General features: G+C 43.2%; 1 non-coding gene and 1 pseudogene across 1 annotated transcript; both read right to left on the bottom strand.

Annotated features, from left to right (window-relative positions):
• Nucleotides 1-13,056: 13,056 nt before the first annotated feature.
• On the bottom strand, nucleotides 13,057-13,251 carry LOC126961964 (U2 spliceosomal RNA). Its single transcript, XR_007728538.1, has one exon. It is a non-coding gene; the product is annotated as a U2 spliceosomal RNA (small nuclear RNA).
• A 7,860-nt stretch (nucleotides 13,252-21,111) lies between these two features.
• On the bottom strand, nucleotides 21,112-23,387 carry LOC126961553 (mitochondrial nicotinamide adenine dinucleotide transporter SLC25A51-like; annotated as a pseudogene).
• Nucleotides 23,388-25,626: the final 2,239 nt, after the last annotated feature.

Raw genomic sequence — 25,626 nt, 5'->3', positions numbered from 1 at the left:
TCAACATTCTTGGCTACAGATGATTGGCTCAGAGGTGAATACTTGACTGAGGTGGAATCAGTCAATTTTTTTTTTGACCCCATATTTGGCAATAAGAGTCAAGATGGCCAGTTAGTGGTGTACCCAGAACTGAGGTGATAGAAACTAAGCTTTTCTGTGATCACAATTGATCACGTGTTCAGAGGAACACAAAGCTGGTCTGCAGAGGTGAAAAGAAGCTTCATGAAGAGAAAAAAACAGACAAAAAGCAGAAATGGGGAAGGTGTTCTGCCTCTTTCCTGCTAGCTTTGGGGATTTCACCCAGTTCCTTCTGAGGCCAGGATGCACTTGCCCTTGGGCACGATGAAGTATGCCTATGTCCCTGAACCCCAACAATAAACTCCCCCGGTAAACATTGTAAAGTCATCACATAAAAAGGGGCAGAAATACGCTTGTCTAGTGTAGTCTAATGGGCAAGATCAGTTTTTTAGGAAGTACGGTTCTTAGAAAAGAGAAAAATGGGTAAATTCCAGTAAAATCAAATGTGTGGGCTTCACAGGGTCCTTGCGCCAGCTGGCCCGCCCCTCCGAGAAACCTCTCTCCGAAGTGCTCCTCAAGCTTGGCCCTAACAAATGAACATGCAGTTCCTCAGGGAAGCCTTCCCTCCCCAGTTCCTGTCTCTCTCACCCCCTCAGGCCATAAACAAATAGGCCAGTGATTTCCAAATTAGTAAATTCTACAAAAAGACAATTCTTCAATTACATGTTAATAGTAACAGTATTAATATTGTCCTCTATCTTTATTCAAGTTTCAACTTATCAATTGGCTAAGGATTTTTCTTCTCCTTCTACTCATCTTCTAACCAACGGTCACTCTCTCAAGGTGAATTAGCCAAAATTTTTGGTTCAAAACCAAGAGCTGCGTGCGGTCAGTCCTCTGGATAGGTCTAAGCATGTATGGATGCCTCAGAAATAGCCTCTGCCTTCCACCAGACTAAGGGAAAAGGAGATGGTATTATCTCAAACTTCAGTCTACAAAGAAAGTCAGCAACTTTCTTTGAGCTCGGAAACCCCAGCTGTGAGCCTTCTTCTAATGACACCAGTAACACAAAGTAGATGAAGGAAGCTCTAGCTGAGTGGCTGAAATGTGCTTGTCCAAGTGTACTTTTCCTTGGGTGTTTGGGAAGGCTCCTCTTCACCCCCCACTAACTAATCATTACTATGGGGAGATGAAGAGGGAGAACCCAGATGGAATTCCACCTTTGCCATTGACAATCTGGGTGTCCTTAGGTTAGTTACTGGGCCTCCCTAATCCTCAGTCTCCTCCCTGTAAAATCAGCGCAGTATAATACAGTGTATAGATGGGTGTTGGAGGCTCAATATAAGGACTGCAGGTCATGTTTGTAACTTCATCACTCACATCTCACACAAAGTAACCATGCGCCGCATCTTGCTCAAAAAGTTGCCAGCTGTTCTATCAGGTCAGAAAAGTCCAGTCATGTGCTTCAGCCTGTCGCTCCTGTCCCTGTTCAGACTTCTCTCCTGGCATAGCCCTCACCCCAAGTCCTGTCTTCCATCCCTGGACACGATTACAGTTTCCGCTAAATAATGTGTCCTGTCCAGCGAAGTTATTTTCTAATGTGGTGGTGTCACGAGTCTCATATAAGGCCTTTTTTCTTTACCTCATGCTAATCAGGTCCAGATATAATGTTGTTGCTTTTTCTAAGAAAATGTACTGCTTCCTTTCTATGTAAACAGCACATGTGCTTAGAATTATTTGGTGATCAATACTAATTAGGTATTCCGCTCAGTAGATGTTTAATGTTTAAATTCTAGGCTTTCATCTAGTCATTTTGAGTTGATTGACCTAAACTCTATATTGATTAAATGTCTTCTTTTTGTTTGACCTCCTCAGTAAGGGAGGAAAATCATTCAGTTGTATTCCTTCAAATTTCAGATCCAAAAATCAGTCTGTAGGTATAAAAAGAAAAAATAAGGCATACAATAATGTTAGTGTGAAATGTTGCTTATGAATTCAATTAAAAGGAACTTTTGCTGAAATAAAAACTGAAATCCCCTGAAAAATTTTTAGTCTCTCTCTCCCCCTCCTGATCTCTTCATTCCTATTTTCTAATAAATCTTATTCAGACTGGAGACCCTACTGGGAAATTTCACTTTTAGTTTTGAGAAATGTCAGTTACCAGTGATGGGAATATCAGAATATTTAAGCAAAGAAAAAAAGAATCTCTTCTCTCTCACATGTGTTAAAAATAGTCACAGGGTATTTTTCCCTCTAAATTCTGAAAAAGGGGAAAAAAGCACTTTTTGGACTAACGTTCATGAGGGAGTATTTTCCTAAGGGGAAAACCTTTTTAGAAAATTGGAAGAAACAAAAAGATTTAAAACTGCAATCAGTTCTAGCAGAAGGAGGGGTGGGCCAGAAGGCATCTGCCTGTCCCCTTCTTCCCTGGCTCCCTCCCTCTGGACAGGCTCACAGGGCCATCAGGGAGAATGGCTCTGGCTGCAGGCAAACACCCCCTTTCCCCTTCAGATTGTCAGCAGCAGGAAGAGAGCAGAGTAAGTCCCTGCTCTCTAAAACTTCCTGGGGGCCTGGCCTCTTGAACCTGCTTACCTTGGAGGAGTCTTACCCCGCCCCCAGTCAAGTCAACTGAAATTCAAGCTTGCTCCTGAGCCACGCCTGAAAAAAACCTCTTCCTGTTAGTGCTCCGCCTAAAAACACTGGCAGTACCAATACTGATTCTCATCTCGTCTCCCTATCTCGCCCTCATCCTGAGCCCAGCCTACGATTAGCCCCTGGTCTTGGTGACTCTGCTCAGGGAAAAGCCAATCTTTTGGCCACCTCCGTCCCAAATGTTCCCATTTTGTTTCTTTCATGCTCCCTTTCCTCAATCACCCACTGCTGTGTTGTTCCCTTCGCCCAGTCCAGGAAAGGGCCACAGGACTGACTGAGACAGAAGAAAAGATGCAAAGGCAAAAGATTTTAAAGGTGGATATATTCTCATTATTCACTTACAGAGGCCAAATTCAGCAGATGACTCTGAACCCCCACTTGACTGATGTGCAGGCAAACATCAAATGATGCTTAGTCTATTCCTCCTAATTTGTAGTTGCCTAAGAATTTAAGGTTGTGGTCAGATTTTGATAGAAAATAAAGAAACAAGTCAATGTTATCCAACAGGATATAACCAAATTCTAAAAAGATGGTTTATGGGTGAATTCAGAATATGTCTTTTAAATATTGTTACAGTTCTAAATAATCATGTGAAGCTACATTAAGAATTTGTGCAAAGAATCAGTAATAGTATTAATGTAGGTGGAAGGCAGTATCCCATGTCTTTAAAGACTTTTTTACTTGCTGCTGTTTTTTTTTTTTTTTTTTTTCAGACAAAATCTCACTCTGTCGCCCAGGCTGGAATGCAGTGGCGTCATCTTGGCTCACTGCAACCTCCGCCTCCTGGGTTCAAGCAACTCTTGTGCCTCAGCCTCCCGAGTAGCTGGGACTACAGGCGCCCACCACCTTGCCTGGTTAATTTTTGTATTTTTAGTAGAGACGGGAGTTTCATCATGTTGGCCAGGCTGGTCTACTTGCTTAGTTTCTTAAAACAAATGTACTCTTATCTCTGCCATTTTGCTATATCAAAGGCAGTATAATGATTATCTTTCAAAGCCTTTTTATAATATTGCTATTGCACAGTTTTCGACTCCTTGAATGAAAAAGGCTTGGATAATAACTACTGAGGAACACTTAAAAATACTGATTCTTGAATTAACATGTCTGTCTACTGCCAGAAAAATTGGACAAAAGTGAGAAATTCAATTAATTCGTGGTTTTTTTTTTTTTTTTTTTTTTTTTTTGCCCACACTTAGAATCCATATTATTCTAGATGAGATTTGAGGGAGGTTCTGCTCTTGTGGAATGTGTAGTCAGGGAACAAACTAACTGCTCAGAGATGGTAGGTTTGGGGTCTTTGACCCAACCCTGTTGACTACTATTGGGCAAATCTGGGCAGGTTTTATGCCCTTTCAAAACTTCAGTTTCCTCATCTATCAAATGGCATAATAACAGTACCTGTCTTCTAAGTTTAAGATAATTGAGTAAAATGCAAATGTCTATAAATTGCTTAGAATAGTGCCTGGAATTCAGGGAACCGTCACAAAATGCTACATGTCAACTAGTTGGGAATCTAATTCTAGAAGTCATGCATGTTATGTCAAAATTAGTGAACATTTAGAGTTTTATAGATAAACTTACAGTTTACAGAATTTGCTTACATTTTTCATCTTTTCTTTTTGGTCAGCGACAGAGTTGAAACCAGATGGGATATCACACAATTACAAACCCACGAGTTTTCCTGTTACTTTAAGGTAGATGCCTAATTTGGGAGTATGTGGGTAGAAGAAACCAAAAAATGTTCCTTTGGATAATACCTGAAAACAGGGGTTACCGATTTGGATTTTCAGAACAAACAGCCAAACAAAAGCTCGGACTCTATCCACAGAAAGTGTTTTTTAGGGCTTCCAAGGATTCTTTGACCTTTGCTTTAGGAAACATGGACAATCTTACATTTGATTGGTGAATTTTCTGCTGGTGTTTTGTTTTTTTTTTAAACCATGTTCCCTGCCTGAAAGCTAAACCTATTTATGGTGAGCGCTGTTTTTTCAATTAGGTTTATTTTCATTTTCCCATAAGCCATGTTAGCTGAGAACTTCCAAAAGTTTATTTTTCTTCTCTTTGCTTTTTATAATGGTTTTTAAAATAAAATATACAGCACTTATCTATAGATTTTCTCTGGAAATACTCATGTCTGAAATAAGCTTTTTTTCCACACCTTTAACACCACGTCATAAGAGCTATTCAAAAATGCCTTTCTGAATGTAATTGTCCATTTCTGTGGCAAACTCTTCGAGAGCAAGGATCGCGTCCAGTTCGCCAGCTTTGTGAAATATCTTGTGCAAGCTGGCGCTTAGCAAACAGTACTTAAGAATGATGATCTGTTTGTGACTCGGCTTCTCCCAAACATTTTCAGCTGGTTATCAGAAAACATTGTTTAAAATTCCAAGCTTAGCATTAGTAATATGTTTTCTCCACGAGGTCCCTGATTTGGGGTGAGGGGTGGACTGAAAACGAAAACCCACATCACCTTTCTAATAGTTGTGTAACGGAAAATATTCTCTGGTGAAAACACTCCAGGCGCAAGCGAGACTTAGCTCGGAATTCCCTCGGCGGCCGGCGCCTCCCCTCCGGGGGCCTGGCTCGCAGCCCGTCGGGACGAGGGTCTGCACGTCCCCGGGGGACTGAGGGCTGCTCTGGGTGAGGATGGGAAGGCGGGTGCCGCTTAGGAGGGGTCCTCTCGCCAAGGGAGAGAGCCCTAGGCCCGCTCCCGGGGCGCTGCTCTTCCCAGGCTGGGGTGGGCGGCAGCGGCAGCAGGACCTCGCTCCCTCCCGGCCGCCCGCAGCCCCGCGCCTCCTCCCAGCGCCCGGTGTCCCACGGGCCTGCGCGGTCCCCGCCCGCTCCGGCTCCCGCGCCTCCCTCCCCCAGGCAGCTGGGGCAGGAATTCGGCTGGAGAATCTGGCCCGGGCACCCAGCCCTGGAGGGCTGGACGGGTTCGCCCGGGGCCGCGCCCTCATCCCGGCTCCTACCCGGCTCTCCGTCCCGCGCTCCTCCCAGCTCTGGCTCCCCCACTCCTTCCCCTCTCCCGCCAGCGCTCCCCGCCTCTGTTCCTCCCGCTCCCCCTCCCGCGCTCCTTCTCCCTGCCCCCATCCACGCCGCCGCCCCCGGTCTTTCTTCCTGCCCCAGCTCCTCCCCTGCGCCCCTTCTCCCTGCTCCCCTTCTCCCTGCTCTCCTCCTCCTCGCCCCTCCTCCCCTGTTCCCCTCCTCCCCTCCTCCCCCGCTCCTCTTCCCGGTTTGCGGAGCTCCCACGCTGTTGCTATGGAGGCGCCCGCGGCTGTTCGGGGCCAGGCGGGAGCTGCCCTGGGGCCCTGGGGACGGAGCAGAGACTCTGCCCAAGGCTCGGGCGCCTCGCCCCATTGGGGCCCAGGAACAAAGCGCGCCCTCCCCCACCCCGGGAGTGCGCTGTGAGACCCTCAGGCGTCCCGGGCCCCCAGGCTTAAGACCACCGCGAATCTGCTCGCCCCCAACCTCTGTGGGCAGGACCCCTGGGGCCGGGGTGACAGCTGCGCTCTACCGCGCTACCTTCCTGGCCCCCCGAAGATCACTCCCGCTCGCCCCATCCCGGAGGTGTCGCTGGGGCCGGAGGACGGCCAGATGGCCCCATTTAACAGGACTATCCCTTTTGTTGGGGGCCGAAGCAGCGTCCAGGCCAATTTACATAGGAAAATGGGGTTTGTGTCCCCAATTCAGTGCAGTGCCCCGACAGCTGGTGGCTCTGTCATCATGTCAGGACCCCACAGCATGATGTTTAAAGTGGCTTTATCTGTGCAGATGTGTAAGTGTGAATAGCAATTGACTGGGAACCAGTAGCTACTAGGTCTGGCTTGGAGATACTAAGCATTCACAGAGGAAATTTTATCAGCCTGGTCACCGAATAAGAGCCTGGACGGGAAAAGGCCTGCTGAAGACTTCTGATGCTCTCCTACAGACCTTTTAGCTTATCATTTTATTCAGAAGTCTAAAAAGCCAAATTGTTTGGGTCTGAGGAGGGCTTTGAAATCCTTAACTATTTACAGCTTGGTCATTGCTTGTAAAAATTGTGAGGCTGAACATAAAAACGGTTTAAGGAGGACTGCTAACACTTAAAAAAAAAAGATGAAAGATCTAATCTAATTCATTTTATTGAACTACTTTGACTCAGCTGGTTTGTATCCAGAACGATAGCCTGTAGTAGGCTGAAAGTTATCATGTGTTTAGTTTGGATTCAGTAGCTTAAACGTGTACTTAAATTGCAGCATGTTGGAACAGGGAGAAACTTTCTTATTTTATTAGTGAAGAATTTGAGGCTCAGAGAAGTTAAGTGATTTTCCCAAGATCACACAACTGTGAAATATGATCTAAATTGTTCAAATCCATAAAAGACAAAGGAAGAGGACATTTGAAAAGACAGTAGTTTTAGAAGCGCTTGAAAATACCTCCATCAAGAAGCTCTGGATCTGCAAGAGGTGGGGGCTTTTGAATTAAAAAAAAAAGCAGCAACCACTCTTGCACCTTTCCCCCAGTACGCTGGAGCCACCAACAGGTAACTCCCTAGAAGACAAGGGATCCAGAGGAATTTTTTTCCTGCACCTTTATACATTCATCATCTTTGGCTGAGACTGTATTGGAACCAATTCTAGCCACTAAAATTTTCTAGAACTGTGCACTGGGACTAGTGACTTTGTTTCCACAGAAGCTATCATTTTGTAACAAAGATGGAAAGTATAATATATGTTTAGGATTTGTAGGCAATGGGAAATTGAAGCTGGGCTGGGACTTTCTTAGTCCCCATTTTTAGGTAGGAGGACATAAGGACTCTTATGGAACCCGCATTCACCTTACCAGAGGGTAGGGAAGTTAATTTCGAAAGGCTTTTTTTGTTTCTTTTTTGGACAGGGTCTCACTCTGTCCAGGCTGGAGTGCAATGGTTAAGTCATAACTCATTACAGCCTTGAATTCCTGGGCTCAAGTGATCCTTATGCCTCAGCCTCCCAAGTACCTAGGACTACAGGTGCTCACCACCACACTGGCTTACTTGGGAAGGGATTGGAGCTCCCCAGAACAACAGCACTACCTACATTTATAATAATTTAAAAGAATCTTTGAAAGATGCTCTCTCTCTCTCTCTCTCTCTTTTTTTTTTTTTTGAGACAGAGTCTCTCTCTGTTCCCCCGGTTGGAGTGCAGCGGCACAATCTTGGCTCACTGCCAGCTCCGCCTGCCGGGTTCACGTCATTCTCCTGCCTTAGCCTCCTGAGTAGCTGGTACTACAGGGGCCTGCCACCGCACCTAGCTAATTTTTTGTATTTTTAGTAGAGACAGGGTTTCACCGTGTTAGCCAGGATGGTCTCGATCTCCTGACCTCGTGATCCGCCCATCTCAGCCTCCCAAAGTGCTGGGATTACAGGCATGAGCCCAGCCGAAAGATGGTCTCTTTACATCAAGAAGTGTATTGGAAGAACTCTGTTGTCCAAATTTCCCAATAGACTTCTATTGGCTAAACCCCCTGCCTTTAACCTTAAGTGAGTTTGTAATAATTTAGGAAAGAATGCCTCTGGGGAAGGTTTCAATTGAGCTGTAGTGAACCACAGGATGCTACATTAAGAAGAGAATATTTGAGTTTCCACACTGCACTTCAAACATGAGAAAGAACAGGGATGTGTAGCTGGATTGGAACTGGAGAAGGGTGTTCATTTCTGCTCTGCTTCTCACACCAGAACACATTACCTTTTTTTTTTTTTTTGCCTCATATTTGTTTGGGTCCATGTACTACCTGGATGAGAGTACCAAATACATAATGGAGACACTAGGTAATGAACATAAGAACCTCTCAATCATTGGAAAGAGAGGTATCTTTAGAGTCACTAAAAAAGTGTTATATTTTAAAAATAACTGTATACAAGGAAGGTATTCGAAATTGACCCCAGCATCACCACTACCACGCAGTACCCTCTATCCCCTTCACTGTTTTGTTTTTTTCTTATGAAGCACTTGTACTGGTTAACTACCAAGGTATAACAAACAGCCCCCAAACTCAATCTCACACAATGACCATTTATAATTTTAGCTCGTGCATCCGGGGTCCACTGGAGGTCAGCAGATCTAGGCTGGGCACATTGGGTGGCTCTGCTTATGCTGGCTGGGCTCATATGTGCATCTGAGAGTCTCCTGGGGCACTGAGTGGGACTGAGGAAGCTTCGCTGAAGCAGCTCTGCTCCGTATCTCTTATCTTGTTGAACCCGCAGACCAGCCTGGGCATGTTCTCACGCAATGGCAAAACAGCAAGAAAGGCCTTGGGGTCATGAAAGCCTCTTGTTTCTCTAGAATAAATAGCCAGGAGCAGGCATGCTGTCATTTCTACCTCATTCTGTTGGTCAAAGCAGGTCACATGGCCAACCTCAAAGTCAAGGGAAAGGGGAAAAAGCCCCACTCACTGCAGAAAACATGACAAAGGGAATGGAGAGAGGGAGAATGAAGAGTTAGGGCCATTAATGCAATCAACCACAGCACTTGCCACCATCTAATTTACATATTTTGCTTGTGTTTGTTCTCTTGCTGCTGGAATGTAAACTCCCTATTGGTATGGACTTTAGAGGATATATTGCTATATCCCCGACACCCAGAACAGTAGCACATTATAGATGTTTAATAAATATATGGAATGAATCAATTAGGAGGATTACATTAATTATTTTGGCTTATGCAGGAAACCAACACTCCTTAAGATGGCATGTAAGTTTGTGTTAGTTTATCCTAAATTGATTGTATAAATCTTTTAAATTTTATTTTATTTTATTTTTTTAAACAGAGTCTCACCCTGTTGCCCAGGTTGGAGTGCAGTGGCACAGTCTTGGCTCACTGCAACCTCTGCCTGCCAGGTTCAAGCAATTCTCATGTCTCAGCCTCCCAAGTAGCTGGGTCTATAGGCATGCACCACCATGCCTGGCTAGTTTTTATATTAAACGTTTTTAGTAGAGATGGGGTTTTACCATGTTGGCCAGGCTGGTCTCAAACTCCTGACCGCAAGTGATCTGCCTCCCTTGGCCTCCCAAAGTGCTGGGATTACAGGCATGAGCCACCATGCCTGGCTGATGGTATAAGTTTTCTGATTTAAAGATTATTACCCATATTTGTAGAAAGTGCTGGCTATTTAGAATAAACATTTCTTAAACTTAAAACAAGTCTATATTTCAAAATGGCTTAACATTTCCCTAGAACATATAAACAGGTACGGTATAAAAGTAGATTGGTTTCATGGGCAGAAAATTAGAAGTAGGGAGAGGGGGAATTTTACGCATATTTTGGCAGAAAATATATTGCTTCTTCCTATATGGAAATAATACCAATATAATTTCAAGCTTTCAGAATTTGCATCTGAAATATTCTCAAGACTTTTGGATTTGAGCTATTCCAAACAGGTGTGGGATACAGGATATTACTCACCCAAATAACTTTTTTTAGGGTTTTTGGATCCACAGAATTCACTTATTTCTGTCCTTTTTCTGTCCCACTTTACCTAATCCAGAAGACAGCTCAAAGGAGTTTTCTTTAGGTGATGCTTTCAAAGGGGATTCCTATGCAATGTATGTTTTTTTAAAATTTCCTTGGAATTTGAATTTGTGCTGCCATTTTTTGACTGTGACAGATGATGAGGTAGGAGATAAAGTAGGCGTTAATGCTCCGTTACGTAAAGTGGAGTTTTGTGTATGTCCATACTTAGCAACAGGCTAATTTGGGACTCCTACGAGACACCCAAGTCTTGAACGCTGGAGTATCTGAAGTTTCAACATGCCAAGTGACTAACTCCTCAGATGGGCAACTTTTACACCCGAAAGCAGGATTCCAGGTGGATGTATTATTTTGGATAAAAGGGGAACCTGGAAAGTTAGGGGCCTGGACACATCCTGAATTCTAGTTCTTTCTCTCTCTCCAGACTACTGAATAGAATCCCCACAAACCATGAGTATTGCAAGTTATACATTTAAAAGGTTATAAACATTTCTCAGAAAGGTTTCATTTACCAATTTACATGAACGTACTTGCCCTATTGTTATTAAGACCCCCAAAAGGGTTTAGTTAGTTTCTTTTAACTTTAGCCCTTTGGACTGGGAGTTTGGAGAGGGTCTTTGGTTCATTCATTCAGCAATCATTCATTGAGGACCTACCGCATGCACCGAGTGCAATTAGACGGAGTCCTTGGCCCTAAGACACTCACAAGTGCCTTAAGATTTACAAGTCAAGGGGCAATTTCAGCACAGGGGGATAAGAACTAGATTGGAAAAAGGGTGCTGTGAAGGTTCAGAGGGAGAGGTGCCTAGGGACATCACGGGACGCAAGGAAAGTAAACTAACATTGGTCGTCGTTTGATGCCTTCGGATTTGCAGAAGTCCTTTTATATTCCTTCTCTCCTCTCATCCTGACACTAGCCCTCCCTGCAGGCCAGGGCAAGGGTATCCTTCCTATGACCCTAATATTCCTGTGTCAGGCTGAAGTGTATACAATCTCAACATTGTACACTTTGTAAGGGATTTAACCTGCATTCACACCTGGGTCTGCTGGTAGAAAGGAGCCTGGTGGATCTTGGGCAGAGCAGCTCCTGGGCTCTGGAGCTGGTGTCAAGGAGATGCCTACCTGCAGTATCAGGATGAAGGTAGGTGGAGCCAGACAGGAGATGCTTGAGGCCTGGAAAGAAAAAGCCAATCAGGACAGAGGTCTAGGATTGGCTGCAAAATGTGTTCTCTGAACAACAAACAAACAACAATAAAGGGAGAGCAAAGGAGAAAGAGAAGAAGAAAGACAATAGGGCCCACTGAAGAACAAAATATGTCAGTAAGGTCAATGTGCCAGTAAGGCCAAACTGAAAAATACAGGGAACGGCAAACAGGAGCAAATTATTCATCACCCCAATTCTCATCTGCAAATGGAGATACCTTTCTAACAGAGCAGGTGTGAGGATAAGAGGCAACAGAATTAAAGACTGTGTGGTAATGTTATCTCAGATGCTCAGAAACTGTGACAACTCCTAAATGTAGGTGTGGCTGTTTCACAACACACAATAGAAAGTAAAAAATACCTTTTTTTTTTTTTTTTCTTCTGGATCAAATTCCAAGGTATGTGTACTCTTTGGGTCTTGGAAGTGAAATTTTGAATATGGAAGCATATCTCTTCTCAGTTAAGTGTGGGTCCCCTGGTCCCACAAGGTTATGTAAGGCCTACAAAGCAGGTACCTACAAAATTAGGATGACAGATTCAATTTCCAAAGTAAGTGATTTTACTATCTCCTAAGCATAGCAAGAGCTGCAGCTGAACTGAGACTCTGGTTCAGAGTTTGCTCTTGTGCACACCTCGCAGGGGTTGAACATCAATTGGAATGGGTGCCTTTGGTGATCGTCAGCACTATTCACAAACGTTCTGATTCTCTCCTCCCAAGCATGTGGTAGGATTGTACTTTTTGTTCCCTTAAGGCTAAGCATGGGATATCCTTTGGCTGATAAAATGTGTTCATAAGTAATTTGTGTCACGTGTAAGCAGCCTTTAGTTAGAAGCCTGGCCACAGAAGACATGAAGCATTTATTTTTTTAAGATGGAGTCTTGCTGTGTCACCTAGGCTGGAGTGCAGTGGCATGGAGTGCAGAGTTGCAGAGGCTCACTGCAATCTCTGCCTCCTGGGTTCAAGCGATTCTCCTGCCTCAGCCTCCTGAGTAACTGGGACTACATGCGTGCACCCCCATGCCCGGCTATTTTTTTTTTTTTTTGAGGTGGAGTCTCGCTCTGTCGCCCAGGCTGGACTGCAGTGGCGCAATCTTGGCTCACTGCAATTTCTGCCTCCCGGGTTCACACCATTCTCCTGCCTCAGCCTCCTGAGTAGCTGGGACTACAGGCGCCTGCCACCACCCCCGGCTAATTTTTTGTATTTTTTAGTAGAGATGGGGTTTCACCGTGTTAGCCAGGATGGTCTCGATCTCCTGACCTTGTTATCCACCTGCCTCGGCCTCCCAAAGTGCTGGGATTACAGGCGTGAGCCACCGGCGCCTGGCCATAATTTTTGTATTTTTAGTAGAGACAAGGTTTCATTATGTTGGCCAGACTGGTCTCGAACTCCTGACCTTAAGTGATGTGCCTGCCTCGGCCTCCCAAAGTGCTGGGATTACAGGGGTGAGCCACCACGCCCAGCCCCCCATGGAGCATTTAGAGATGGAGCCTCTGTCAGCTTGGCTTCCTGGATGACTCAGATGGGCAGACAGCCCCTCACACCTGCATCACACACATAGAAGACACAAGAAGTAAATCTTTTGCCGTGCTTCACTGCTATTATTTCCAGTTGTTTCTGCTGCATAACTTGGCCTATTTTGACTGATACATTTGATATTCTAGAGCCTGTTTTTTTTTTTTTTTTTTTTTTTTGTGGGAGGAGTGCACCGTTTTTGGAAGTACTGCAACACCAGGTTGATGAGTCAGGTGAACGGAGCAAGCTCCTATTCCATCTCCTTGCTGCAGAAAATCCACTTAGTATATTGTACTCAGATAGAGGACATATCAGATATTAACTGTAGATATTCACTAAGATACTACACTTGATCTTAGCCAAAGGCCAAAAGGCCAAAAACAATGAGCCTTTTTTTTTTTTTTTTTTCAATTTAAGGAGGAGAAAGTTTTTGTTAGTTTCTCTTGCTTCTTTTGTTGAGGAAATAGGAGGATAGAAGGGCCAAGAACAGTGGAAGGAGATACATGTGCCTGTTCTCCATTTGGGCCCGCAGTCTAGTATGAAGTCCCAGTGGATAGCCAGCAGCGACAGCAGGAGCAGGCAAACATGGGTGGATTTGTTACAGAACATGCCTGAGACATCACTCTGGAGACTCCCAGAAATGACCAAGGGAGATTTGGGAAGAGTGGCTAAGGTCCTGGTGTTACACTGGAGGTGCTAGGAGCTACTGCCATTTGGAATTAATATTACTGTGACCTTATGTGTTTATATAGGCTCAGGAGGTATGGGGACAGCGAGTCAGATAATAATTCAGCTGCTTTGGTTCATCGAGGCCTGGAGCATGTCTGTGAACGTGTGACAATATACACCTATTGATCTTTCTGATTGACTGTTGGCCTTATGCTCTGTCATTTGTCCATGTAGACTACTTTTATCTGGCAGTATGGATCAGTGTATATTTTCTTTAGCAGTTAAACTGAATGTATAAAGTATTAATTTTGTGAGGAAGAAAACCAAAATGTTTAATTAAAAAGCCAGTATAATTTCTAGACTTCATCATGGGACCGATTTTCCTTTTTTTAAAAAAATAAAATAAAATAGTTTTCTTTTTGAGAGAGAGGTGTGAAGTGTTTTGCTAAACTGTATTTACCTTGTCTATAGTAATGACTTTAAGAAAGCCAACAAACTCTTCCAAGGTAGATTTTATAAGGGGTGAAGGATGTTGGAAAGGAAGAAATAATAGAGAAACTGTTATGAAAGCAAAGGTATCTGTGTGATTGCAAATGGTACAAAAAATAGAAACTTTTTTGTTATCATCAAACTTAAGTTGAATTGCGTGAGGTTTTCATTTTAACACCCTGCCACAAAACCACAAATTCAGCTATGCTATCCAGGAAATGTTATTTACAGTTTACCCTCACCTTAGACTCTCTGACCCTTCAAGACACCTTAGAGGATTGGCTGCCCCTTTCTCTCTCCTCTAGTTTATCATCTTTGCCTCTTGTCTTTAGGCAGCAGCGCAGAATTTCCTGGTGACACCTGCTTGTGACCCCAGCTTTGAGAATCCATTAATTCTTCTCCATCTGCTTGGATCGATAGCTAAGGCAACCCTGGGCATCACAGTTTTGTGCACAGTAGAGCCATCCATTTTCCTCTTGAAAAATCATGTAAAAATTGGGAACAACGTCACCATGCAAAATAGAATTTCTTCTTTGGATAGTCAATGGCAAATTACTTTTGTTACTATTACATTTCTTTCAAATATTATAACTTAAAAATGTATAAAGCTCTTTCAAATGATGTAACTCATTTTTTTTACCCCAAAATGGTAAAGTCCAATTGAATATTATTATTCCTCACTTTATTGACTAGGAAATAGTCTTGCTCAAGGTTACCAATTGGTAACAGAAACGGAACTCACACTCGGAACGTCACACTTTTTGGCCATCTTCCCCTTTCTTCATTTAAGGGTCATCATTAAAAAAATTAAAGGGTAACATTTTCTACAATATTTTAAAGCTTCAACACTGTTATTTTGCTTCTATACAAAGGAGTAAAGAAAAATTTTTCCACTTCGAGGTAAAGTACGATGGAGTGCTCCTCATGTGTGAACTGCTACATCTCCCTGACAACCAGCTCTCTTTCCCACATTGGCAAAGGAGGCCTGTGCCTCTCTGAACCACCTTCCAAATTCACCCAAAGATCTAGCTGCTGAAAAGATCATATGTACAAGCAGATAGCTGTGATCTGACAACTTAGGATACAAATATTAATCAAAAGAAAAGTAAATAAATAGTTGCCTGTATGTTACTTCATCCAAACCCTACCTTACTAGTCCCAAAAATAACAGCAGTAAAATATTAGCAGCAACCATTTCCTGAATGTTTACTCTAGAGCCAAGCCAAGCAGGACACTCAGCCCCATGTCCAGCCACTGTCATTTAATCCTCAGTATAAGCCCGCAATGTCAGTGCTATCCTGGCTTTATTTTACTGACGAGGCACTGAGGCTTACAGAGCTTAGGTAACTTGTCCAGGTTTTACAGCAGGCAAGCAGCTGAGCGACATCTCCATTCACACCATTGACTTTATTCTTGTACAACAGGAAATCTCATTTCATAAAAGAAAAGTTTCCCACAAATAAAATCAAAATTCATCCAACCCAGAAAGAAGCTGAAGAAGTTGAGAGGTCATCTAACAGAGTTCTGCTTTGCTCATTGGAAACTGACTTCAGTGGAGACTTGTTAATCTTGTCAATTTTCCTAGAAAATTAATTTGCTTTGCAGCAAAGTCTTAAGACTGTGTGTATTAAATGTTACAGCTAAGCTAGACCCTTCAGCTAGTCACAAACTCTTCAATTTAGAGGGGGAAAACAGTAAATTAAGAGAAAGCAATGGGAAACATTTTTCACTGAAAGAAAAGCAAGCCACATAATATATTATTTTTTTCTAGCTTCAGGGTCTTGACCCTTTGGGGATGTTGAAAGGAATAAATGGATTGATTGAGGAAAGGGAAAAACAGCAACTTTAAAAAGCTTGTGGCAGATTAGATGGTGTTATGATGCCTGCTCCTGACTTCCTCCTGCCAAAATGAGATTCATTAAAGAAAACTCTTAAGTAAATTAAAACTCTGCTCGCCAATACCCTCCCCTCCAGATGTTAACAGCCAACTGTGGTTCGTTTGATGACATGGCTGTGGGTAATCAGTAGAAACATTTCTATTAAGAGGGATGATGAGAAGCACTGGGAAATATTTTATGTACTTTTAACCAAAAATGACCGAACAGCTGACTGATTGATGACTTCTGGTATCAGGAACCCGAGATGCTCTCACTGTGTGAGCAATTGCTCATGAGTTCAGTCTGGCCATTCCCGCACCAACAAGATGCTGTTATTCCCTGACTTATGTCTACGATGAAAAGGTGGCTTAGAGAGCAGCAGCAGGGAGGAACCTTTGGCTCAGACAGTGTCAGGCCCCTTGGTGGATTGTGGCCATTTCTGGACTCATCACCAGGGTAGCGTATGTTCTGGGATACAGCAACAGTTCTTCCTGTGGGTATTTCAGTTTATGGGAAAACGACAGAAAACAGAACTGCCTATGTCAAATTAGAATCAACTTCCTGTCCTGCTGCGTGTGTGTGTATCGATCCAGCTATCTATCTATCTATCTATCTATCTATCTATCTATCTATCTATCTATCTATCTCTGTCTGTTTACACATCTAACTATCTCTATAATGGAGACATATCTCCATTGGAACAGCAATCAAAGGACACATCTGGTCAGCAGGGTTATTAAATGACACAGTTACTTCCCGGTGTGGTGGGTGGGGGCTTGCACCTGGAAGAAGGCAGCGTAGGTTACACACCTGTTGTCATCTCTTTAATGCTGAAGGGAAGTTTAGAGTGCCCCCTTCTGTCACCTAAATTTCAGAAAATAGGAATGTTGATGTGAGTCAAAGGAGTATTCATTTGCTTGAATGTTTTTTTTTTTTTTTTTGAAATGGAGTCTTGCTCTGTCGCCCAGACTTGAGTGCAATGGCGCAATCTCGGCTCACTGCAACTTCCACCTCCCGGGTTCAAGCAATTCTCCTGCCTCAGTCTCCTGAGTGGTTGGGATTACAGGTGTGTGTCACCACGCCTTGCTAATTTTTGTATTTTTAGTAGAGATGGGGTTTCACCACATTGGTCAGGCTGGTCTTGAACTCCTGACCTCGTGATCTGCCCGCCTCGGCCTCCCAAAGTGCTGGGATTACAGGCGTGAGCCACCATGCTTGGCCTGTGCTTGAATCTTTTACCAGATTGTCAGCTCCTTAAAAACAGGGACTTGTTAGTTATATTTGCAACCTGTCATTGGGTGCTTGGATCATAATAGGAGCATAATAGATATTGTAAACGAATCAATAAATGAATGAGTTTTGGCCTGATTTTGAAATGGAGGAGGTCACCTTTTTCACTTACTTTGAAATGCTATGGTCAGACAGGGTTCAGGGGTGCTTCTTGCCAGAGAAGTGTCCTCCCCTAGAAGACCAAGTGTGTCCAGGGTGTGCACAAGAGGGGAGGAGGAGTGGATGGGCTGCTTTGCTCAGTCTGCTCTGGGTTTTAGGAGAGAAGGAACCCTCACGGAAGAAGGGGCTAATTTGTCCTGAAGCTTACCAGAGGCTGAAGCTCCAATACAGTGTTCTCAGCCGTCACTGAACTTTGGGAGTATTAAAAAAACAAACCAACCAACCAGGATCCCACCCTAGGCTAATTCAATGAGAACCTGGGGCTGGTGATAATGAAGGGAATGAGGACTTTAAAAAATCTCTAATATGCAGTCAGAATTGGGGGCTGTGGCTCCAGTTCAGTGGCTGTCAGCTCGTTGAAATGTCAGAATAACATGTTAAAAATATGTATTAATAGATACTATCCCCCACATCCAGAGGTGGGCGTTAGGGCATCCAGGTGGGGTTCGTACTTCTGTAATGACACATTTTGAAGACCATCAAGATTGAGACAACTCTTTGGCTTAGGATTTCACGTTTCAACGAGCAATCTAGGGTGCTTGTTAAGAACATGGATTCCTGGGTTTGCCCTAAATTTACTGAATCAGACTCCTGAAGAGAGGAACATGGGAACTGGTAGTTTTAAAAGTGCCATTCTCATGATAAGGGAAACATTACTAGCTTGTGTTTCTTAAAGTGTGGCCCCCGATCAGCAGCATTGGCAGCACCTGGGAACCAGAAACTTTGGGGTGGGACCCAGCAGTCAGCTATTGAACAAGCCCTGCAGGTGATTCTGATGCGCACTCCAGCGGGAGGACCACTGCTCTAGTTCTCTGTTTTTCAAGGTATGGGCCCCAGACCAACAGCACTGGTACCACCTGGGAGCTTGTTAAAAATGCAGACTCCTGGCCCCACCCCAGACCCAAGGGGTTAGAATCTACACTTTAAGAGGCTCCCCAGGTGATCTATATGCACACTAAAGTTTGAGAAGCCCTGTCTATACCCCCAAATAAATACCACTTTGCTGTGGAAATCAACAGGTGTAAGCTGCTTTAACAGGAAGCAAAATCTAAAATCGATGTTTCCCTTTCAGAACAGAAGTGGCTTTAATTCTAGAGAAACTGTGAAGCAAATCACTTGGAACTCTACTATTAAAACAAATCCCTGCATTGTGTTATTAATTCAACTGAAGTGAAGGATTCAAATACAATTAGATGTAAAGTTCTTTATTTTTTAGACGGAGTCTTGCTCTGTCACCCACACTGGAATTCAGTGGCGTGATCTCAGCTCACTGCAACCTTTGCCTCCTGCGTTCAAGGGATCCTCCCACCTCAGCTTCCCTAGTAGCTGGGATTACAGACGTGCACTACCACACCTGGCTAATTTTTGTATATTTTGTAGAGAGAGGGTTTCTGCATGTTGACCAGGTTGGTCTGGAACTCTTGAGCTCAAGTGACCCACCCGCCTCGGCCTCCCAAAGTTCTGAGATGACAGGCGTGAGCCACCGCTCCTGGCCAAAATTACATGTAAAGTTCTAACCTCTGTCCTGTATTATTTTGTCTTTCCATACTTTCCTAGTTTCGTATAGAGTCTGTCAAAGTATTCTACTCCAGAGCCTGACTTTACACCTTTGGAATATAAATTTGTGGCGCGCGCACACACACACACACAAACACACACACACACATCTATTAGATTAGTCAGGGTTCTCCACAGAAACAGAACCAATAGGATATATATAGAGAGAGGCAGAGGGCAGTGGGGAGGTATTTTAAGGAATTGGCTCACGCAGTTATGGGGGCTGGCAAGTCTAAAATATGCAGGGCAGGGCAGCAGGCTGGAAATTCCAGCGAGAGTTGATGTTGCAGCTCGAGTCTGAAGGCAGAATTCCTTCTCGTTAGGGGACCTCAGTGTTTTGCTTTTAAGGCTTTAAACTGATTAGATGAGGCCCACCCATATTATGGAGGGTAATCTGCTTTGTTCACATCTACTGATTTAGAAGTTAATAACTTCTAAAAAACACCTTCATAGAAACATCCAGACTAATGTTTGACCAAACAACTGAGGATGTGGTACAGTGAAGCTGACACATAAAATTAACTCTCTCTCTGTCTTTACACATACACACATATACATGTATATGTTTATAAAACATTTTTTGAATGTTGTAGAAAGTCATAAAATATGCCTATTATCAGAGCTACTGATAATTTCATAAAGTTCATCTATTATTACTCATTCTAAATGGGTTTTTCCTCTGTTTTATTTTCCCTTTCATTTCCCACCTTGCATTAAACTTATGTTCAGACAATATGGCCGGGCGGGTGGCCCATGCCTGTAATTCCAGCACTTTGGGAGGCCAAGGTGGGCAGATCACCTGAGGTCAGGCGTTCGAGACCAGCCTGACCAATATGGTGAAACCCTGTGTCTACTAAAAATAACAAAAATTAGCCGGGCGTGGTGGTGTGTGCCTATAGTCCCAACTACTTGGGAGGCTGAGGCAGGAGAATTGCTCAAAACCGGGAAGTGGAGGTTGCAGTGAGCCGAGATCACACCACTGCGCTCCAGCCTGGGTGACAGAGCAAGACCCCGTCTTATAAAAAAAAAAAAAAAAAAGGAAAAAGATGAAAAAAAAAAAACAACTTATGTTCAGACAATATAAAATCTTAGGATAACCTATGGCACTCCAGATAGCTGTCACAATTGCTTGTCCTCTCATATCTTTAAATAGCAAATTTGAATTAAGTAAATAATTTTTGACAGTTGCAACTTAAAACACACACAGTGAATCTTATTTTAAACATTGCCCCTGAGGTTTAAGTAAACTTGGCCTGATCCCACAGTTAAAGGCTTGAAGCAGTCAGAAGTTATTTTTACTCTCTTTTCAAATTATCAGCCTACCTTTCTCACTCTTTATTGACCTTGGTGTTTGTGTCCATAAGGGCCATTTAGGTGTGGCCCTTGCTATACAGAATGACAACTCCAGACCAGGCAAAAAAAAAAAAAAAAAAAAAAAAAAAAAAAAAAAAAAAGGGACAGCGGTCCTGGAGATAGACGCCAATTAATTTTGAGGCTTTTTTCTTTAGTGCATTATTATTATTATTTTTGAGACAGGGTCTCACTGTCACCCAGGCTGGAGTACAGTCACATGATCGGGGCTCACTGCAGCCCTCCTGCCTTAAGCAATCCTCCCGCCTCAGTCTCCCAAGTAGCTGGGACGACAGACACGCACCACCATGCCCAGCTAATTTTTAGTATTTTTATTAGAGATGGAATTTCACCATGTTGGCCAGGCTGGTCTTGAACTCCTAGGCTCAAATGAACCACCCGCCTCAGCCTCCCAAAGTGCTGGGATTACAGGTGTGAGCCACTGCGCTTGGCCAATACATCATCTTTTAAACATAATAAATGATTTCTGTATGGTAGTATAAACGCCATTTGTGTAGGCAAGATTCTGAAGATATTGTGGTTTTGCACGGCCCAAGAAGAGAAAAGGGGGTTAATTTATAAGAGAATTTCTAGGTGTGGACCCAAATAGCTCCTTGGATTTTTGCTTGCATGTGTCTTAATTGTGTCTTAGCTGTGCTTAGCTAAGGCATTTAGCTATGCACGTGAGCCACTTTAGACCTCCACCCAGCTTGAAATTACCGGGTACTAAAAGTCATGCAAATACTCTGGAAATGACAATGATTCCAGAGATGCATTTGGCCACTGTTTGTTTAGGTGGATAATGGTATCAGGTGGGAGTCTCACCTGTGACAGAATCTCATCCAATTTAAGGATAAATGAGGCTTTGATGGAAGGTATCACAGAACTGCTGTGCTGCGAGACTGAGGGCAGCTGCAGACACTTGGGGACGGCTCCTGCATCCTAGGATTGGCTTATCCCTGATCATTCTCTCAGACTCCTCCATAAGGTGGGATGGCTGCTGACCAAGCTGAGGTTACATGAGTATAGCTTAAAATCAAAGAAGTAACAGGATTTCCTATTGGCTCCAGAAGAAACATCTCCCTAGTTGAGTCACAAGCTCATCCCTAGACCATCACAGCAGGCAGGAAGAAGGTTCTGTGAGGATTCCAGTCCAGGTCAGTTACCTTGCACGAATTTGTTCCTAGAAAAAGTGGGGACAAAGTTGGGCTGGGAGGATATAAAACGAAAGCTAGTAGAGTTTAAGAATTCGCTTGTTCATGGATTTTAATTGCTCTCTTGGCAGTCTCCTTCTTCTATGAGGAAGTTTCTTGCCCTTCTATAAGAGGTTTTTAGTTTTTGTAGTGTGCCACCAAGGCAGCCATTTTTGCTTATGGCTGATTTTTCATGCTCCATCTTGTATTTATTTCTTTTCCTTGGGGAACTCTTGCTGTTATAGCGAGTGTTCTATTTGGTAAGTATTGGGGTTCTGTTTGGTTATGGTGTAATAACTATCTGGCATATGGTTTAATAATTATTTTTTATTTTTATTTTTTTGAGACGGAGTTTCACTCTTGTTGCCCAGGTTGGAGTGCAGGAGCTCGATCTTGGCTTACTGCAACCTCCCCATCCCGGGTTGAAGTGATTCTCCTGCCTCAGCTTCCTGAGTAGCTGGGATTACAGGCGCCCGCCACCATGCCTGGCTAATTTTTTGTATTTTTAGTAGAGACGGGGTTTCACCATATTGGCCAGGTTGGTCTTAAACTCCTGACCTTTGGTGATCCACCCGCCTCGGCCTCCCAAAGTGCTGGGATTACAGGCTTGAGCCACCGCGCCTGGACTTGTAATAATTATTTTTAATAGCTTTGTTGAGTAAGTAGATGTTCTTGTACCAATCTCTTAGACACTTACATTATTTCTAATTTAACTCTCTTCCAAATGCGGCAAGATGGGATTTTTTTTTCCTATTGTAACTTTTTATTCTGTTTTGTTGATGCTTAAGGAAAACAGCTCTGCCCATAACTCACTGTAGCTTGGAGTTATGACACCAACTTGTATTTGGCCAATTAGAAAGAGTCCAAACTGCATTCTTCTTAGAAGGTCTATTCAGTTGATAAATGGCACTTAGCTGATTTTTTTTTTTTTTTTTTTTTTTTTTTTGCATATAACCTTTAACAAGAACTCTTAAGTTGCACTGATTATGTCCCAAGAAATAAGGGACCGATGGTAATTCAGATGGGCACCTCTGAAAAGATCATCAGTTTTCTGTCCCATTCCAGCCAGATTTTTTGGAAAACCTTGGGGAAAGACTGAAATTCCCCACCAATCTGAGACTGTATGCAAGTCTTTACAACATTAATTGGAAAAAACAAGAATCCCAACATGGCACCAAATAGACCTCCACAGATAAAATCATTGACCAAATGAGCAGTGCGAGTCATTGCGGTAGGCAGATGCTCCTTAATGGGACCTTGAAGGCTGAAAAACAAGACATTGCTGAGTCCATTCCGGAAAAGAATGGGCACCAAGCCTCAGAAATACTCTCCAATTCCATGACATTTCAGTGCCTTGAAAGCTTGGTAAATGTTGGTAAATTTGTCATGATGCAGCCTCAATAATACTCTCCAATTCTGTGACGTTTCAGTGCCTTGAAAGCCTGATAAGTGTTGGTAAGTGTGTCATGATGCTTGTGGTCTTGAAGCAATGTCTGAACTCTTTCCAGTGGAGTGAAAGTTGCTTCTGTTGTCCCTGAAAGCACTGCTGCCACACCACGGGTGCAAAACTCTGGAGCACTGACATGCTTGTGGAGAAGGCAGGATAAATCCTCATAGAGACCAAACATAAGTGCAAGTATAGTTGTCTTCTGCATCAAGGGGGAAGGATTCCACGATACAAGCTTCGAAATCCATCCCTTCTCAAATGAAGTTTTACATCACGGGTTTTGATGCTATACAGCTGTTGTCAAAAGAGCACATTCTGAATGGGAAATGTGATTGTGAAATTGTTGAAGGCTGCACAACAGCCACACAAATAATGCTTCATTTCACCAACATTGGTAATATGAGGTGATACATCTTGTTTTGAAGATGTTAGTATTGGTGGCCTCTTTTCATGAGCCTCTGAATCCATCATGTTGCTTAAGAGCTTTCTTTTTCATGAAGGACTTTTTTTTTTAACCTGTAATATCATCTGAGCCTGGAGTTTGGCAGGATGATAGCTTTTTAATAATGTTCCCAATTTCTTCCATTGTTATTCTTCTGTTAGGTTCTCTCTTCTTGAGTCAATTTTGATAACTAGATTTCTGTTCTCCAGGCATCCGTTTCCAAGATGGGATTTTCTTTTACCTTCACGCCCATTTTTTCTTTCCCTTTTCACCTTCAGTGAGAGAAGATATTTTATAGACAGAATAAAGAGAACTGTTAGTAGAATACTTTAAAAATTTGTTGTGAGAGGTAGTCGATGTCAGAAAGAGAAAGGCTTGTTTTTCTGGTAATTGTTCTCCTCTGAAGAATCTCAAAGGCAAATGCTTCCCCCATGAAGCATGGTAAGGACCTGCTACTTCTGTCAGGTTGGAGATGCTTTCACTTTATGGGTAATGCAAAAAGAAACATGTACTCTGGAGGAAAGGAAGAGGAAACATTTTTTTAAAAGACAAAGAAGGAGGGAAAATGTAGAAAAAAAAATTTTGGAAACGTATTCATGGAAGAATCTGGATGGACAGTGAGGGTTTTATGGTTTCATAAAATAGAAACTAGGCTGGGTGTGGTGGCTCACACCTATAATCCCAGCATTTTGGAGGCCTAGGTGGAGGGATCACTTGAGCCCAGGGGTTTAAGACCAGCCTGGGCAATGTAGGGAGACCCCCATCTCTACAAAAAATACAAAAATTAGCTGGGCACGATGGTGCATGCCTGTAGTCCCAGCTATTCAAGAGGCTGAGGTGGGAGGATCACTTGAGCTTGGCAGGTTGAGGCTGCAGTGAGCCAAGATCATACTCCTGCCTGGGCAACAGAGAGTGAGACCCTGTCTTAAAAACAAACAAACAAAAAAATAAACCAAATACAGATAACTTAAGTGTTGAAAAAATATGGGGCTGGCCATGGTGGCTCAGGCCTATAATCCCAGAACTTTGGGAGGCCAAGGTGGGAGAATCACTTGAGTCCAGGAGTTTGAGACCAGCTTAGGCAACATAGTGAGACCCCGTCTCTACAAAAAATAAAAAAATTAGCCAGGCACAGTGGCTTGTGCCTGTGGTCCCAGCTACTCTGGAGGCTGAGATGGGAGGATTGCTTGAGCCCAAGGAGGTTGAGGCTGCTGTGAACTATGATCACACCACTGCACTCCAGCCTGGGTGACAAAGTGAGACCCTGTCTCCTCCACCACAAAAAAAAAAAAAAAAAAAAAGGAAAGAAAAAATATGCGTAGGTCACAAGATTTAAAAATAAATGCATGAACTAGACTTAGAGCAGAAATAGAGAAGTTTCAGAGCGCCAGGGGGAAGGAACTAATGGCCATTCTCCAGCATTAGACCCTCAGGATAAATTAGCCTCAGTCACTGGTTTAGCTGGGCTTGGCCAGGGGAGGTCAGGGTTCTTGGACAGTCACTTGTAGCCTGTGTACAATGGCAGAGGGGTAATTGTTCAAAGCAAACTCAAGGTGGTGTCACCAGAAGAAAGAGGAATGAATGCTGGCCAGGTAAAAGCAACAGTTGCCCTCTACAATGTCTAGATGAAAACTGAGGAAATATGTTCACCATCTTCTGGGGGCCATTTGCTTTTGTGATGGGCCAGTAATAGGATTGCTTTATTTCTTGTAGTGCTGTGCTTGAGTACAGGCAAAACTATGGAATTACATGAGTAATGTGGTAATGAGGATCATTTGCATTTGTTTTGTCTTCTTCTGAGTTATTTTCTGGGACAAAATTCTCAGGGATGGAATTCCCAGGTCAAAGGGGATGATTATGTTTATGGCTACACTACTTCAGTTCTACATGGAAGATAAATGACAGCGAAGATATTCAAAACAGGGCAAGCAAAAACAAGTGTTGGGCCCTAATTTTGTCAACCATGTTTTGTAAAGGATACAATAAGAGGTATGGAATAATAGTTAAGGTTATGAGGTAAAGGAGTAATATTATTAATATTTAATTAATAAAATTAATATTTTGGGAGTGCCAATCAAGGGAAAGATCTCAACCTCGATTGTTAGGTACTTTAGATTTTGAGCAACAGAGATATCCTCAGTTTACCTTAGTTGATGACCTTCCTTCCTTCCTCTTTCTCTCCCTTTTCTCTCTTTCTTTCTTTTGAGACAAGGTCTTGCTCTGTTGCCCGGGGTGGAGCACAGTGATGCAATCACAGCTGACTGTAGCTTTGAACTTGGG

The sequence above is a fragment of the Macaca thibetana genome, chromosome 8 (genome assembly GCF_024542745.1).
Source record: "Macaca thibetana thibetana isolate TM-01 chromosome 8, ASM2454274v1, whole genome shotgun sequence".
Lineage (NCBI taxonomy): Eukaryota > Metazoa > Chordata > Mammalia > Primates > Cercopithecidae > Macaca > Macaca thibetana.
This window is presented reverse-complemented; position numbering and strand designations above follow the sequence as displayed.